Source organism: Muntiacus reevesi, chromosome 7 (genome assembly GCF_963930625.1).
Source record: "Muntiacus reevesi chromosome 7, mMunRee1.1, whole genome shotgun sequence".
NCBI lineage: Eukaryota > Metazoa > Chordata > Mammalia > Artiodactyla > Cervidae > Muntiacus > Muntiacus reevesi.
Window position 1 is genome coordinate 35,845,675 of NC_089255.1, and position 15,841 is coordinate 35,861,515.

The 15,841-nt window shown below is 41.3% G+C and overlaps 1 protein-coding gene and 3 pseudogenes across 1 annotated transcript in view; 2 read left to right on the forward strand and 2 right to left on the reverse strand.

The window, feature by feature from the left end:
- Positions 1-15,841, forward strand: part of MGA (MAX dimerization protein MGA) — a 151,829-nt gene that overhangs the window by 10,038 nt on the left and 125,950 nt on the right. The window lies entirely within an intron of this gene.
- On the forward strand, positions 1,016-3,763 carry LOC136171659 (very long chain fatty acid elongase 5 pseudogene; annotated as a pseudogene).
- Positions 8,745-11,654, reverse strand: LOC136172610 (large ribosomal subunit protein uL1 pseudogene; annotated as a pseudogene).
- LOC136172611 (N-terminal kinase-like protein) lies at positions 13,673-14,819 on the reverse strand (annotated as a pseudogene).

Here is a 15,841-nt window from a genome sequence, read left to right on the forward strand (position 1 = left end):
GTAGTTGATTGGCGACAGGGCAGGTGAATATGGCAGATGAGGCAAAACTTGGTAGCCCAATTCGTTCAACTTTTGAAGCATTGGTCATGCGATATGTGGTCGCACATTGTCATGGAGAAGAATTAGGCCCATTCTGTTGACCAGTGCTGGCTGCAGGTATTGCAGTTTTCGGTGCATCTCATCGATTTGCTGAGCATACTACTCAAAGATTTAATGGTTTTGCTGGAATTAAGAAAGCGATAGTGGATCAGACCAGCCACAGACCACCAAACAGTGACCATGACCTTGTTTTGGTGCAAGTTTGGCTTTGGAAAGTGCTTTGGAGCTCCTTCTCAGTCTAAAACTAAGCTGGTCGTCACACAGTGTATAAAATCCACTTTTCAATCATTGCATGTCACAACCTGATCAAGAAATGATTTGTTGTTGTTAGGTGGAATGAAAGGTGACATGTCAAAACAACGAATTTTTTGATTTGTGGTCAGCTCACGAGGCACCCGCTTATTGAGCTTTTTCACCTTTCCAATTTGTTTCAAATGCCGAATGACTGTAGAATGGTCAGCGTTGAGTTCTTCAGCAACTTCTTGTGTAGTTGTAAGAGGATCAGCTTGGATGATTGCTCTCAGTTGGTCATTGTCAACTTCCCATTGCCTGGCCACTATGCTTCTCATCTTCAAGGCTCTCATCACTTGCAAAACTTCATGAACCACCACTGCATCGTACGTTTGTTAAGCAGTTCCTGGGCCAAATGCATTGTTGATGTTGTGAATTCTCTCCACTGCTTTATGACTGATTTTGAACTCAAATAAAAAAAATTGCTCGAATTTGCTTTTTGTTTAACATCATTTTTATAGTCTAAAATAAATATAAATACTAAGTAATGTCATTGGCAAAAAAAAAAGTGAGAAGTGTGCATTAAAATGATGTATAACATAACCACATTTAAGAATTTATCCCAATATCAAATGGGAAAGTTCAATGCAAAAAACCACAGTTGCTCTTCCCATCGCCGCTGCTCCTGCTGGCTGATACCTCTCAAGCCTCCTCCCCGCTCGGCTGGTCCCCGGGCTCTGCCGCCACCGCCGCCTAGCCGCTTCTCCGAGCCGCCGCTGCGCTCGGCCTAAGAGGTTTTAAAATGGAGCACTTCGATGCATCGCTTAGCACCTATTTCCGGGCATGGCTCGGCCCCGAGGTAAGATACTCGAGTTAAAGGATGGTTTCTTCTGGACAATTATGTCTCCACCTTGGTCTGCTCCATTCTGTACTTGCTAATCGTGTGGCTGGGACCAAAATATATGAAGACGAGGCAACCGTTCTCCTGCCGGAGGATTTTAGTGGTGTACAACCTCGGACTCACTCTGCTGTCTCTCTATATGTTCTGTGAGTTAGTGACGGGAATATGGGAAGGCCAGTACAACTTCTTCTGTCAGGGCACACGCAGTGGAGGAGAAGCCGACATGAAGATCATTCGCGTGCTGTGGTGGTACTACTTCTCCAAGCTCATCGAGTTCATGGACACCTTCTTCTTCATCCTCCGCAAGAACAACCACCAGATCACAGTCCTGCACGTGTACCACCACGCCAGCATGCTGAACATCTGGTGGTTCGTGATGAACTGGGTCCCCTGCGGCCACTCTTACTTTGGCGCCACACTTAACAGCTTCATCCACGTCCTCATGTATTCGTACTACGGCCTGTCGTCCATCCCGTCCATGCGGCCGTACCTCTGGTGGAAGAAGTACATCACGCAGGGGCAGCTGCTTCAGTTCGTGCTGACCATCATCCAGACCAGCTGTGGAGTCGTCTGGCCATGCACCTTCCCTCTCGGTTGGTTGTATTTCCAGATCGGATACATGATTTCTCTGATCGCCCTCTTCACAAACTTCTACATTCAGACCTACAACAAGAAGGGGGTCTCCCGGAGGAGAGAGCACCAAAAGGACCACCAGAACGGCTCTGTGGCCGCCGTGAATGGCCACACCGGCAGCTTTTCTTCGATGGAGAACAATGTGAAGCAGCGGAAGCAGCGGAAGGACTGAGGTCCGAGGGTTGGCGGCCTCTGAGCCGCATCATCCGGTTGTAAGCACATCTGAGTTGTGCCGATGCTCGTCAACAACTGCTGTAACTCGTCAGCCTACAATAGTGTGACTCACGTAGGACCTCTTCCATCAGTTCCAAACCCCCAGAAGACATAGACAGATTATCCAATTAGACGTAAGATTTTTTAACATTTCTGGGCTCTCACCGACCCCTGCGCTAGACTGGAGGGCGTGTTATTGTAGTAAACGACACTGCTGTTGCCTTATTAGTTATAACATGATAGGTGCTGAATTGTGATTCACAATTTAATAACACTGTAATCCAAACTTTTTTTTTTTTTTTTTACTGTAGATCATGCATGTGATTGTAAATTTGTATAATGTTGTTACAGTAGAGAAACACACATGCCTTAAAATGGAAAAAGCAGGGCCCAAAGCTTATTAGTTCAATTAGGGTATGTTTCAAGTTTTTATTCATATTTAATAGCTCCGTTCAGAAAAGTCAACCACCGTGATTTATGAAACTTAACGTGTGACACAGAACTTCAGGTGACTTGTCCGTGTGAAATCGGCACCTTCAGTTTTTGTAATGTGGCTTTAAATCAGGCAGGTTCAGATCTAGTGGAACAGTCAGTTTAACTTTTTAACAGATCTTATTTTTTTATTTTGAGTGCCACTCTTAATAATGTAAAAAGGGAGGGAGGAGCTAAAGCAGTCTTGATGAAACTTAAGTATATATTCTTTGTCTTCAAGATTTCAGGAAGTGTGTAGGATGAGTAGGCCATTTTAAATTTCCTAAGTGTAAGTATTTTTATACAGGAAACAAAGCCCATTTTGCTTTCCACTTAGAGAAGATGTATACTTTTCAAGAGACATGACTGAACAGTTAACAATTTGACAGAGGCCCGTAGATGAGCAGTGAGGGGACTGGTTGCCAGGGTCCAAATTTGGATTGATTTCTATACTGCTATCTGTCTGTTTTGACACAAACTTCCTTTGAAAATGTGCCTAGCTTACCATAATGGGGAGGGGTGGGGTGGGAAGGACCTTAGAAAAATTCAAGGTAAAATTAAACAGATAGCTGCAGCATGAGAGAACTGGAGAACTGAGTAGAGATGATTTGGTTAATGTGAATCTAATAGCACCTGTAAGGTTTTTTTTTCCTGCTCCGACTCTAAAGATTTGTTTAAAAATAAGACTGCTTATCCTAAAATCATGTCTCATACCCTAGAAGCAGTGGTCAAACAGATAAAGACTGTTGTGTGTGTGTCATTTTAAAGTGTTGGAATTTAGCCTCTGAATACCTTCTCCACTGGAGGAAAAAAACATTCATTGAACCACTCGTGACACATCTGAGAAGGTCATTGACAATGTATAAATGAATGGTTTGATATTTATGTAAATATCAGTTTATCATGCTTTAATTTTGCACATTCATATTACAGGGAGCCAGTTGGGTTCTCTTAATTAGTCTTGTGGGTTTTCTGTTTGGAAGGAGTCACGGCATCTGTTTACATTTACCTTATCAAATCTAGAATGTGTATATTTATAAATGTATGTCTTCCTAGGTACTAGTTTGAGAATGTCTTTACATATTTCAACACAGAAACTATAACATTCAATAGTGTGCTGTCAAAGTGTGCTTAAGCTCATCTGGATATACCCACAATGTTAAATAATCTCTAAAATTAATCATTAAAACATTTTTGATTAAAAAAAACAAAAAACACAGTTACTTTTGTACCAACCTAATATTTGTCTTTTTGAAACTGGCTAATTTCACTTAGGGCTTCCCTGGTGGCTCAGTGGTTAAGAATCACCTACCAATGCAGGACATGCAGTTTCGATCCCTGGGTTGGGAAGATCCCCTGGAGAAGGAAATAGCAACCCATTCCAGCATTCTTGCCTGGGAAATCCTGTGGACAGAGGAGCCTGGTGGGCTACAGTCCATGGGGTCACAAAAGAATTGGACATGACTTACGGACTAAACAGCAACAATTTCACTTAGCCTGATGCGTCATAGTTTATCTATGTTGTACCATGTGTTAGGATTGGCTGAATAATATTCTTATTATATGTTGTCATTTAGCCACTAAGTCATGTCTGTTATATGTATATATCATTTTTTTTTGTGTATCCACCCATCTGTTGATGGATATTTGGGTTGTTTCTACCTTTTGGCTGTTGTGAATCATGTTGCTATGAACGTGGGTGTATAAACATCTCTTTGAGTCTGTGCTATCAATTCTTTTGAGTATATATCTAGAAGTATTGATAGAATTGCTGGATCACATGGTAATTCTGTGTTTAATTTTTTGAGGAACTGCAGTAGCTTTATCATTAAGGGTTGAGTTTTTTTAAAGTAATAAACCTTTTGGCGAATGATCTTAGATTATAGAAAAGTTGTAAAGATTATAACAGAGATTTTCTATACTCCTCACCCAGTTTCTCCTAATGTTAACATCTTACTTTATGAGGGTACCTTTGTCAAAACTGAGAAACCAACATTGATATATTACTATTAGGTAAATTCCAGGCTTAATTTGGACTTTATTAGTTTTCCCACTAATGTGCTTGTTCTGTTCCTGGATACACTTGAGGATATTACATTGTATTTATTCTGTATGTTGTTTTATTTATTTTTAGTCTATTTTGTTGTTGTTGTTGTTTGTTTCTCCAGTACTTAGTACAGAACATGGTATGTAATAAGAGCACAGTGTTTCTTGAATGAATTACCTCCTTTTAATTTTTCTCTCCTTTTTGAGGGCATGTTCGTTAACTGTCCTTCAGGTATTTATCCTTGTATCTTTACGTTCCTCTCTATTTGTGGATAACTTTGATAAAAATAAAATTACATTTAAAGATATGTAAAAATTCTTTACATTAGTAGAGAATGACAACAAAAAACTGCAATCACACTCAGATTCTCCTTTACAAAAGCCACAAAAGTTGATCACTTTTTGCTAAATACATCTAATAAAAAGGGATCTTACCACTTTGTGAGGAAACTTGTTTCATTGTTGAGTAGTTTTAGAGGTCAAAAGGTTATTCCTTATGCTGATTTGAAAACCTTTTGTAGAAACTTCCATTCCAGAACCCTCTAGAATATTCTATATTCTATATTCTTGCTTTCATGACAACCTTTAAGTGATTTCTTTAAATTATCTTCATAATCCATCCCTACATCTTTTTTTTTTTCCATCCCTACATTTTAAATCTTCTAGGCAATGATTATGAAAATCATCTTTGATTTTGAGACTGATTATCACGAAATCCTTCCAAATCATGGTTCACTGGCTTCTGACTGTTCTGTGGATGTCGATTTGTTGGTTCTGCTGCAGTTGGCTGTGCTGCCCAAAGCTCTACTGCCTGGTGACCTTAGTTGGCCACTGATGTTCTTGTATGATCTTCTCAAGAGCTGCCCTCGGTGGTGCCTTTGGGATTACCAGTGTTGACTTTATAACTGCCCTTATTGGCCCATTCTCTTCTCCTGATACCACTGAAGTTCTCACTAAGTTTCCTAAAGGTTAGCCTCATGCTTTTAATTTCTTACAGCAGACTGAGAAGGAATTTGAGAGAAGTTTCTCTGCGCTTGATAGTGTACTCTCACAGAGTGCCAGAGGGTTGCTTCCTTGCCAGTAGTCAGTTGGAGCTTTTTGCTAGAGCTCATGTACCTCTACTCTACTATCTCTTACCACATGAAGAATTCTCTTTTTTAGCTGAGGTTTTGCCTGGAGTGATTGGATATGGCCTGCTTCCTTATTATTTAAGCATGTTAGTTCTAATGTTCTGGGATCCTACCACCAGCTTTAAAGTTCTCCTACAGAGAATTCCTTGGTGGTTCAGTGGTTAGGACTCAGCACTTTCATACTAGCTCGGCACAGCTTAAAAAAAAAAAAAAAAAGCCCTCCTGCAAACTTAACAGCTTATTGCCTACCTTGCCCAAATTTCTCTGGAGAGGAAATTCACTCTCAACCTAGTCCTTTGTTGCATTTACAGCAAAGGCTGGACATAACATGTGTTGGAAGAATGGAGGAATATTAAGTAAATTGTGGTGTTAAAAGTGCAAAACACATATTAAAGTCTTCGCAGCAACTTGCAAAGTATGTTTTCAAAAATAATGTTAAATGAAGAGTAGAATCAAAAGTGCAAAGATCCTGCTTTAAAGGAGGATCTTTAAAAAAAGATGCCTAAAAAAACCCCAAACCCTATAAAAATATATACACATGAACATAGAAATTCAGAGTAATACAAAGTCATGGTCAGTAGTAAGACTGTAGGTATCAGAAATTATATTATTTATTGATTTTTCTGTGTTTTCCATTAGCATGCAAGCTCTAAGAAGTCAAGAGTCTAGACTGGTCTGTCCTAGAGCAGTGCCTAGCCTGTAGTAGTTTTCAATAAATCATGTTGATTGTTTACTGAATTAAAATTTGAAATTTTTTTTTGATTGTTTTATTGTTTAGTGCTATAGTAATGCTTGTGTGTGTGTGTGTGAGTTATCTGTCACGTCCAACTCTCTCTCCATGGAATTCTCTAGGCAAGAATACTGGAGTGGGTTGCCATTCCTTTCTCCAGGGGCTCTTCCCAACCAAGGGATTGAACCTAGGTTTCCCGCATTATGGGCAGATTCTTTACCATCTGAGCTACTAGGGAAGCCCTATAGTAATGCTTATTAAAGTTAAAACAAAAGCAAAAATTAAAAAGAATTCTCAATGATTTCAACCTTTTAAAAATATAGTGTCTGAATATTTTTCCCACCCTTGTTGGCCTTCTTTGGTCCTCTTAAAAAGTGGTGCCCCAAACAGGATATACTAGTACAGATTTTGACAAGCCAGCCCAGCGAATAGAGGAATATTTTCTTCTCAGGTTCTGGTAGAAAGTATACACAGAAGAACTGTACGAAAAGGATCTTATTGACCCAGATAACCATGATGCTGTGATCACTCACCTAGACCCAGACATCATGGAGTGCAAAGGCAAGTGGGCCTTAGGAAGCATCACTACAAACAAAGCTAGTGGAGGTGATGGAATTCCAGCTGAACTTTTTGAAATCCTAAAACATGATGCTGTGAAAGTGCTGCACTCAATATGCCAGCAAATTTGGAAGGCTCAGCAGTGGCCACAGGACTGGAAAAGGTCCTTTTTCATTACAATCCCAAAGAAAGAAAATGTCAAAGAATGTTCAAACTTCCGCAATTGTACTCATCTCACACACTAGCAAAGTGATGCTCAAAATTCTCCAAGGTAGGCTTCAACAGTATGTTAACTGAGAACTTTCAGATGTTGAAACTGGGTTTAGAAAAGGCAGAGGAACCAGAGATCCAATTGCCAACATCCAGTTGATCATAGAAAAAGCAAGAGAATTCCAGAAAAACATCTGCTTTATTGACCACGCCAAAACCTTTGACAGTGTGGATCACAACAAACTGTGGAAAATTCTTCAAGAGGTGAGAATATCAGACCACCTTACCTGCCTCCTGAGAAATCTGTATGCAGGTCAAGACACAATAGTTAGAACCAGATATGGAACAATGGACTGATTCCAAATTGGAAAAGGAGTTCGTTAAGGCTGTATATTGTCACCTTGCTTATTAAACTTACATGCAGAGTACATCATGTGAAATGCCAGGCTGGATAAAGCACAAGCTGGAATCAAGATTGTAGGGAGAAATATCAGTAACTTCAGATATGTAGGTGACAACACCCTTATGGCAGAAAGTGAAGAGGAACTAAAGAGCCTCTTGATGAAAGTGAAAGAGAAGATTGAAAAGCTGGCTTAAATCTTAACATTCAGAAAACTGAGATCATGGCATCTGGTCCCATCACTTCATGGCAAATGGATGGGGAAACAGTGGAAACAGTGACAGATTTTATTTTCTTGGGCTTCAAAATCTCTGCAGATGGTGACTGCAGCCATGAAATTAAGACGCTTGCTCCTTGGAACAAAAGCTATGACCAACCTAGACAGCAAAAGCAGAGACATTACTTTGCTGACAAAGGTCCATCTAGTCAAAGCTGTGGTTTTTCCAGTGGTCATGAATGGATGTGAGAGTTGGACCATAAAGAAAGCTGAGCACCAAAGAATTGATGCTTTTGAACTGTGGTATTGGAGAAGACTGTTGAGAGTCCCTGGGAGTGCAAGGAGATCCAACCAGTCCATCCTAAAAGAAATCAGTCCTGAATATTCATTGGAAGGACTGATGCTGAAGCTGAAGCTCCAGTCCTTTTGCCACCTGATGCAAAGAACCGACACATTGGAAAAGACCCTGATGTTGGGAAAGATTGAGGGCAGAAGGAGAAGGGGATGACGGAGGATGCGATGGTTGGATATTATCACTGACTCAATGGACATGAGTTTGAGCAAGCTCTGGAAGTTGGTGATGGATAGGGAAACACAGCATGCTGCAGTCCATGGGGTCGCAAAGAGTTGGACCCGACTGAGTGAGTGAACTGAATGGCGGGATTATGGTTTATTAAGTGAAAGTTAAAATCTCCCAGTTGTGTCCGACTCTTTGTGACCCCATGGACTATACAGTCCATGAACTTCTCCAGGCCAGGATACTGGAGTGGGTAGCCTTTTCCTTCTCCAGGGGATCTTCCCAACCCAGGGATTGAACCCAGGTCTCCCACATTGCAGTTGGATTCTTTACCTGCTGAGCCACCAGGGAAGCATGGTTTATTAAATTGTGTGTTTTAATATAGGTGCTAGGGCTTGCCCGTGGTGTTGTTAATGTATAAAACCCAGATGTTCTGCCTATTTTTCTCGAGCAGTGACTCCAGGAAGTTGATAACTAAGTGGATGTTGTACACAAGCTCATAATCTGTCATCTTCATGTGGCCAACAGCCACTGCCATACACAGCACCTTCTTCATCTGGAGCTTGATCATGGACTTCACTTCATTAACTTTGGCCACCATATTCTCATTGTGAGTCAGCAAGGAATGAAATTTGCCAGTCTTATTCAGGCCTGGGCCCAGAATTTGTGGGGTCTGCTGAAGACTGAATCATAAAGGCATCATGCTTCTTGGCCAGCTTCTTGACCAGTTTCTTATTCTTGTTGAGTTTCTTCAGCACCGTAATGTCCACATGGGGGGGATATCTGCAGCTTTGGCCTATTCACAGTGCTATCTGTCTCCTAGAACACATATAGAGACCATGAGGCAGGGAGTGGGCTTGAGCCTGACTGTGCCAGAGAAGCATTTGTCCTTCTGAGGGTCATAGTTCTTCAGGCTGACCTGAAACTTCACCACTCCAAAAACTTCTGGTATTTGCACTGGTTCCTGTGCAAAACTTCCCACACTAACTCCTAGAGGGTGTCTGGGGAGACTTTGCCACTTGGGGATCTTTGTGTTCAAATAGCTAGAAGAGAGCCACACCTCCATTTTTAGTTTTTTGTTTGTTTGTTTGTTTTTTTAAGATGTGTCCCACTGTTGACTTACTTTGAATTTACTTTGTTGGTATTTAAAACTTTAGTTTTGCTAGCACATTGTAACAATTTCCTGGTCTTTCCCAATGAGTATTTACCTGCTGATAGAACTGACCAGCTTACCTCTCATATATTTTTATTTTCCTGTCTACCTGCACTGGAAGTGCTAAGTAGCAAATCATTCAAAAATTGGGCAGCCAGAGAATAAAAGAAGTAAAACCTCTGCAAAGTCTACACATTTTCTAATTATCCTCCAAATAATTTAGTGATAATTATCCATTTACTAGGTGTGTTCTTCAGAATTCCTGAAGTGGCAGGAGGTTAAGTATTAAGTACTTAGATAAAAATCAGAAATTGACCTCTTGGCTTTGTCTTCAAATAGTATTAAAAACATGGTTTTTCCAGGAATGTGTGCCATTGCAGTCTTACCATTATTTTCCAGGTGCTTTTCATCTGCCAAGAGCCCTTCATTTTTCATGATCTTCTTTGCCTCTTATATTCATGGACCAGGAGTTGGCAAATTTTTTCTGTAAATGTTCAGATAATAAATATTTTAGACTTTGTGGGCCTGAGGGTCTCTGCCTTAACAACTCATTTATGTTGTTGTATCATAAAACCAGCCATAGACAATTCATAAGTGAATGCATGTGATGGTATTTCAGTAAAACTATTTACAAAAGTAGACATCAGGCCTAGTAGTGTGATGACCCCTATCATACACCCATCACCTTCACCATCATTAAAAAGATAGAATAGTAGAACTCTATGGTGGAACTCATTTTCTTTTAAAGGCCTTGAATCCTTGAAGACCTTGAAGGCCTTCTAACTTGCAATGTTCGCTTTTTGAAAAATCCTTTGCTTTTCTAATTTATTGATTCTCTATTTAAAAACTAATCATTTCCTGCCCGCCCTGCCCCCAAGCTACCTGTCTTCTCCTCATTCACACTACTTTCTGTGTGCCTCTTAAAAGTTACTTAACTTTTTCCACGTCAGTACAGTGGAGATGATAATATCTACTTTAGGCTTGCTGTGAGAATTGATTAGATAAGAATGTAAAGTGCTGAAGACAATGCTTGGCATATAGTAGGCAGTTAGTAAGTATTTGTTGCTCTTATTGTCAACATTATCATCATTTTACAAACTGAAATGCCCTTGTCAGTGTTTTTGACAACCCCGTTACTACCTCCTGGTACAACCCTTATGGCAGAAAGAGAAGAGGAACTAAAGAGCCTCTTGATGAAAGTGAAAGAGGAGAGTGAAAAAGTTCCTTAAAAATCAACATTCAGAAAACTAAGATCATGGCATCTGGTCCCATCACGTCATGGCAAATAAATGGGCAAACAATGGAAACAGTGACAGACTTTTATTTTCGGGGCTCCAGAATCACTGCAGATGGTGACTGCTGCAGCCATGAAATTAAAAAATGCTTGCTCCTTGGGAGAAAAGCTGTGACAAACCTAGATGTTACTTTGCTGACAAAGGTCCGTCTAGTCAAAGCTATGGTTTTTTCCAGTGGTCATATATGGATGTGAGAGTTGGACTGTAAAGAAAGCTGAGCATCAAAGAATTGATGCTTTTGAACTGTGGTGTTGGAAAAGACTCTTGAGTCCCTTGGGCTGCAAGGATATCCAGCCAGTCTATCCTAAAAGAAGTCAGTCCTGAACATTCATTGGAAGGACTGATGCTGAAGCTCCAATACTTTGGCCACTTGATGCGAAGAACTGACTCATCGGAGAAGACCCTGATGCTGGGAAAGATGGAAGGCAGGAGGAGAAGGGGATGACAGAAGACGGGAAGGTTGGAAAGCATCACTGACTTGATGGACATGAGTTTGAGCAAGCTCCGGGCTTTGGTGATGGACAGGGAAGCCTGGTGTGCTGCAGACCGTGGGGTCACAAAGAGTTGGAAATGACTGAGCAACTGAACTGAACTACTATCTCCTGGAACTGTGGAGTACCTATGGTGTGGAGTCTTGATTTCATAGAGAAAGCATAGGATAGCTTGAGGTGATACCCAGGACTTTAGGATTAAGGAGTGGGAATAGAATAGTCTGTATCCCTTAGCCTAATATGGAGGTTGAAGCCCATAAGAATTTCATCCCAAATTGCATTCACTAAGTTTGGGTGGAGAGATCAGAGTCCATATGTACCATTCTTCACCCAGGTGACTCCTTATCAGGATTATGCATGTTAGTGTCAATCAGATTGTTTTCCAAGCTGTTAACTGTATTTATATATTCAAAATGAAAGCTTTTCAGCACTGCAGGTTACTTTTCAGTTCTTTTTAAAGTGTTATAACTGCCTTTTTTATTTTAAATAGTTCTAGTTCTTGTAACCAGCATTTTATATTGCCAGTAAGAATTTAAGATAATTAGATCAATAGAACTAACCAGTATTGATGCTGTTTTGAAATAGTAATAGATTTGATAACAGATTTTTCCAGATTGAAATGTTCATGCAGAAGCATACTTTATTTTCTCAGATTCTCCTTAATTTCATTTTTAGAGAATACTCTGCCTTCTCAGTGGCATGCTAGTAAAGATGCGGCTAGGAACAGACATTCTTGTGTCATCTTTATGGGAAATAGGGAATCATTGTAAAAGTCATCAATTCTTATTTGTTTAAGCATTTTTATTTTTGATGAGCCTAAAAATTGCATGAGATATACTTGCTTTTCCCCAGAAGTTCAGCCTTAATTTAGCTGTTTATTTTACTAGTGTATGGTCCAACATGATAGGAATTCATTCTTACTCTCTGAAAAATAGCTTCCCCCTAAGGGTTACTTATATGCCAGACGTTGTGTTAGGTGCCATTATCTAATTTAATCTCCTAAGTGGTCTCTTCCTCTTGACTTTGTTCTCTTACAGTATATTCTTAATATAGCAGCCAGAGGGATGGTGTTAAATCAGAGATGCTGTTAAAGTCAGGTCATGTCATGTTTAGAACTCTACAGTGGCTTCCTTTTTTTTTTGGCAGAATAAAATCTTTACAGTGGCCTATAAGGTTCTAGATGATCTGATCCCTCTTAGTTCTCTGACTTCATCTTTTACCAGTTAACCCCACTCTGCTCTATTTCCTTAGCTTCCCTGCTTTTCCTTTATCAGGGCTTCCCTGGTTGCTCAGATGGTAAAGAATCTGCCTCCAATGCAGGAAACTTGGGTTTGATCCCTGGGTTGGGAAGATCCCCTGGAGAAAGCAATGACAACCCGCCCCAGTATTTTTGCCTGGAGAATTCCATAGACAGAGGAACCTGGTGGGCTACAGTCCATAGGATCACAAAGAGTTGGGCACAACTGAGGAACTAACACTTTCACACTTTGTTAAGTCCAAGGCTTTCAGCTTAAATATCTGCCATTCATTGAAATAGAAAAGTCTGGAGGGACTTTGGTTTTTGAAGGCAAGATGGAGTCTGAGGTGGGGACAAGACATCCAGATGGTATTGTCCAGTAGGTAATGGGAGATGCATAACTGCATCCTATGAAAATGGTTAGGACTGAAGCTGTAATCCTTTTTTTTTCAAACTTACTGGGTAACATACATATAGAAAAATGCACATATCATAAATGCAGAACTGTTGAATTTTTACAAAATGAATGTACCCTTGATGCAGCACCCAAATCAAGAAAGAATTATTACCATCATTCTTGAAGGCCCCTGGTGATGAACTATAATGTTTTAATTGGCACTTGTTCTATGTCTTCTTTGATTGTAAACACTTTGAGACAAGGGCCATACCTGTTTCACATATCAAGGTAGTCTAGTAAGGTGATTTTTGTTGATGATTGCTCAGAGGAGTCTTAACTTTCATTAGTCATCCTAGGGTGAGGAAAGTGTTTTCTCTAGAACTGTACTCATAGGACTTTCTGTTGATTCCAGCCAGTCTTTGTTGTTTTCCATGTCTCTGACTCCTACAGTATTAAATGTCTACACTTGATTTAATACTTCATCTATGTTATCTGTGGTTCTTTAGTTTTTACCATGTGTTCAGTTCATATCTCTATTAGAAAGTAAGTTCCTTGAGGTTGGGAACCTTGTCATATACTCCTCCCTCCCTCCCTCCTTCTGTCCTTAAAATAGAATTTACTGTGGCTCTGATTATATACATGTGAGATGTGCCTGGCCAGGCCAGCCTGGCTCACATGGCTTGTATAACACATAACATCTCTGGGACCTGCTGTCTGTAACTGGGAAGTGCCCACACAGGGGTTCAGTCCAGCTTCACGAGGTCCTTGGCCACCTTTTTCTTAGTGTGGTTGGCCTCCACCTCCTGCTGATACTCCTTGTGATTCTTCTAGGCTAGCTCAGTCTTCGCCTATCTGCTCTCGGTCTCCAGGTCCTCCCAGTTGTCATCAATACCAAGAGTCTGGTCTTGGCTGGGCACCAGCCTCTTGATGTGCTGACAGGGCAGCAAAGGGATCACCTTTGTCTCTAAGCTCTGGTCTACCCTAGTTATACTCGCTGGCCAGCTGTGCATCCTCAGGGGACAGCTCTGGGAGATGTGCTCCTGCCAACTTTGCTCCCATGAGCCCTCAGCTTCCCAACTATTCCATTCTGACTCTGGGGATTTGTGGCTGGATTGTTGCTCTGCCCAGTCCAGGTGTCTTGGCCCTTAGTACTATAGTAGTCTTGCTTGGTTGATGCACATTTGACCTACTCTAAGCTGTGCCAGGTTTCGTCTTCCCATCTTTGGACAGCACTGCTGTCCTCTTCTGTATCCTTGCCCTCCTCTTTTGTGTCTCCCAGTGACCTCAGGTCGTGAGTATGGCAGGAATGGGGTGGGGGCTGGGGCAGGATGTCCCTTAGGCACAGGTCTCTGGGGAGAGGTTGGTCTTGGCTAAGACATGGGGTGTGGATAGATCAGCATAGAAGTGAGTGATGTGACCCCTGTCATGGCCCAGCCTGTCCAGCTGGCTACATGAGAAGTCCACTTTGGCCAGCTGTGTGGGGTCCTCTGATATAGACTCCAGTTTGGACAGGCAACTTTGAATGGCCTTGAAAGCCTCGTCCTGCGTGGATTTCTCAGAATCCACAGTGAGGCTGCAGAGCACGGGCAGGAAGGATCTTGTGGGCTTAATGGTTCATCGAGTGAACCTTATGGCTGCCAGTGAAGCCTGAAACACCTGTGACCTGAGATGGTGCAGATGGGTCCTTAGAGGCCACCTAGAGCCGGAAGTGAGGCCCCTGTGTCTTGTGCTGGTATTGAAGTAGGAACTGATTTTGCCCAGGCAGATGGTGTTGCAGCTGATGGGGCCCTGTTTGTCCTTTTCCTGCAGCTGCACAAAGAGCTTCATCAGCTCCACAGTGAGGTTGTCCTTGTTCAGCTTTGGGACCAGGAGCAGCATGGACTTGACCATCTGCTCCCAGGGATCATGGAGAGCCTATTCGTACAAGGTTGCCACGTAGAAATATCATAACCAGGGAGAAGCAAATGCTCTATGTCTTATTTCAGGGACTGTTGTTTTCACTGAAAGTGATTTTTAAAAAATTTATTTTATTTTGTTGTTGTGTGCAGGCTTTCTCTAGTTGCAGTGAGCCGGGGCTACTCTTTGTTGTGGTGTGATTGCAGTGACTTCACTGCCCCATTGGCTGCACCACCACCACTGGCTTCTCATTGCAGTGGCTTCTCTTGCTGCAGAGCTCAGGCTCTAGGTGCCCGGGCTTCAGTAGTTGCAGCTCATAGGCTTAGTTACTTTGTGGTATGTGGAATCTTCCTGGGTCAGAGATCAAACCTATGTCCCCTGCATTGGCAGGTGGCTTCTCATCCACTGTACCACCAGGGAAGTGCTTCACTAAAAGTGGCTTATCAAATGTATAATTAAATGCAATTTAGCTTTCATGAGATTTTTTACATTCGCTTTTTTAAAAAAATTCTTCATCAGAGAGTTCCCTGGTGACCTAGCAGTTGGGGGTTCCCTGGTGGTCTAGTGGTTAGGAGTTCAGGCTTTCACTGCCATGGCCTGAGTTCAGTCACTGGCAGGGGTACTGAGATCCTGCAAGCTGTGTGGTGTGACCAAAAAAAAGAGTGTTTCAGACAGGGTTGCTGATAAAAATTTTAGTGCATAAAGCCTTTTCTAAATTTCAGGTTGTTTCCCGTACTTAAGATACATCTTTCTGAGGCAGAGGCTGTGAACATTTAAAAGCTATTGATTATAAAAGCTACACATGTTCATTTCAGAACATATGAAGAATACAGAAATATTATACAGATGATAATTAAAGTCAGCTGTAGTCTTGCAATGCTGTGATAACCAGTGCTTTAACATTTTGGTGAATTCCTTTCTAGAGATATCTATCCATGTATCTGTATATCTTATGCATTTAAAAAACCAATTGGATGGAGTAGGAAATGGCAACCCACTCCAGTATTTTGCCTGGG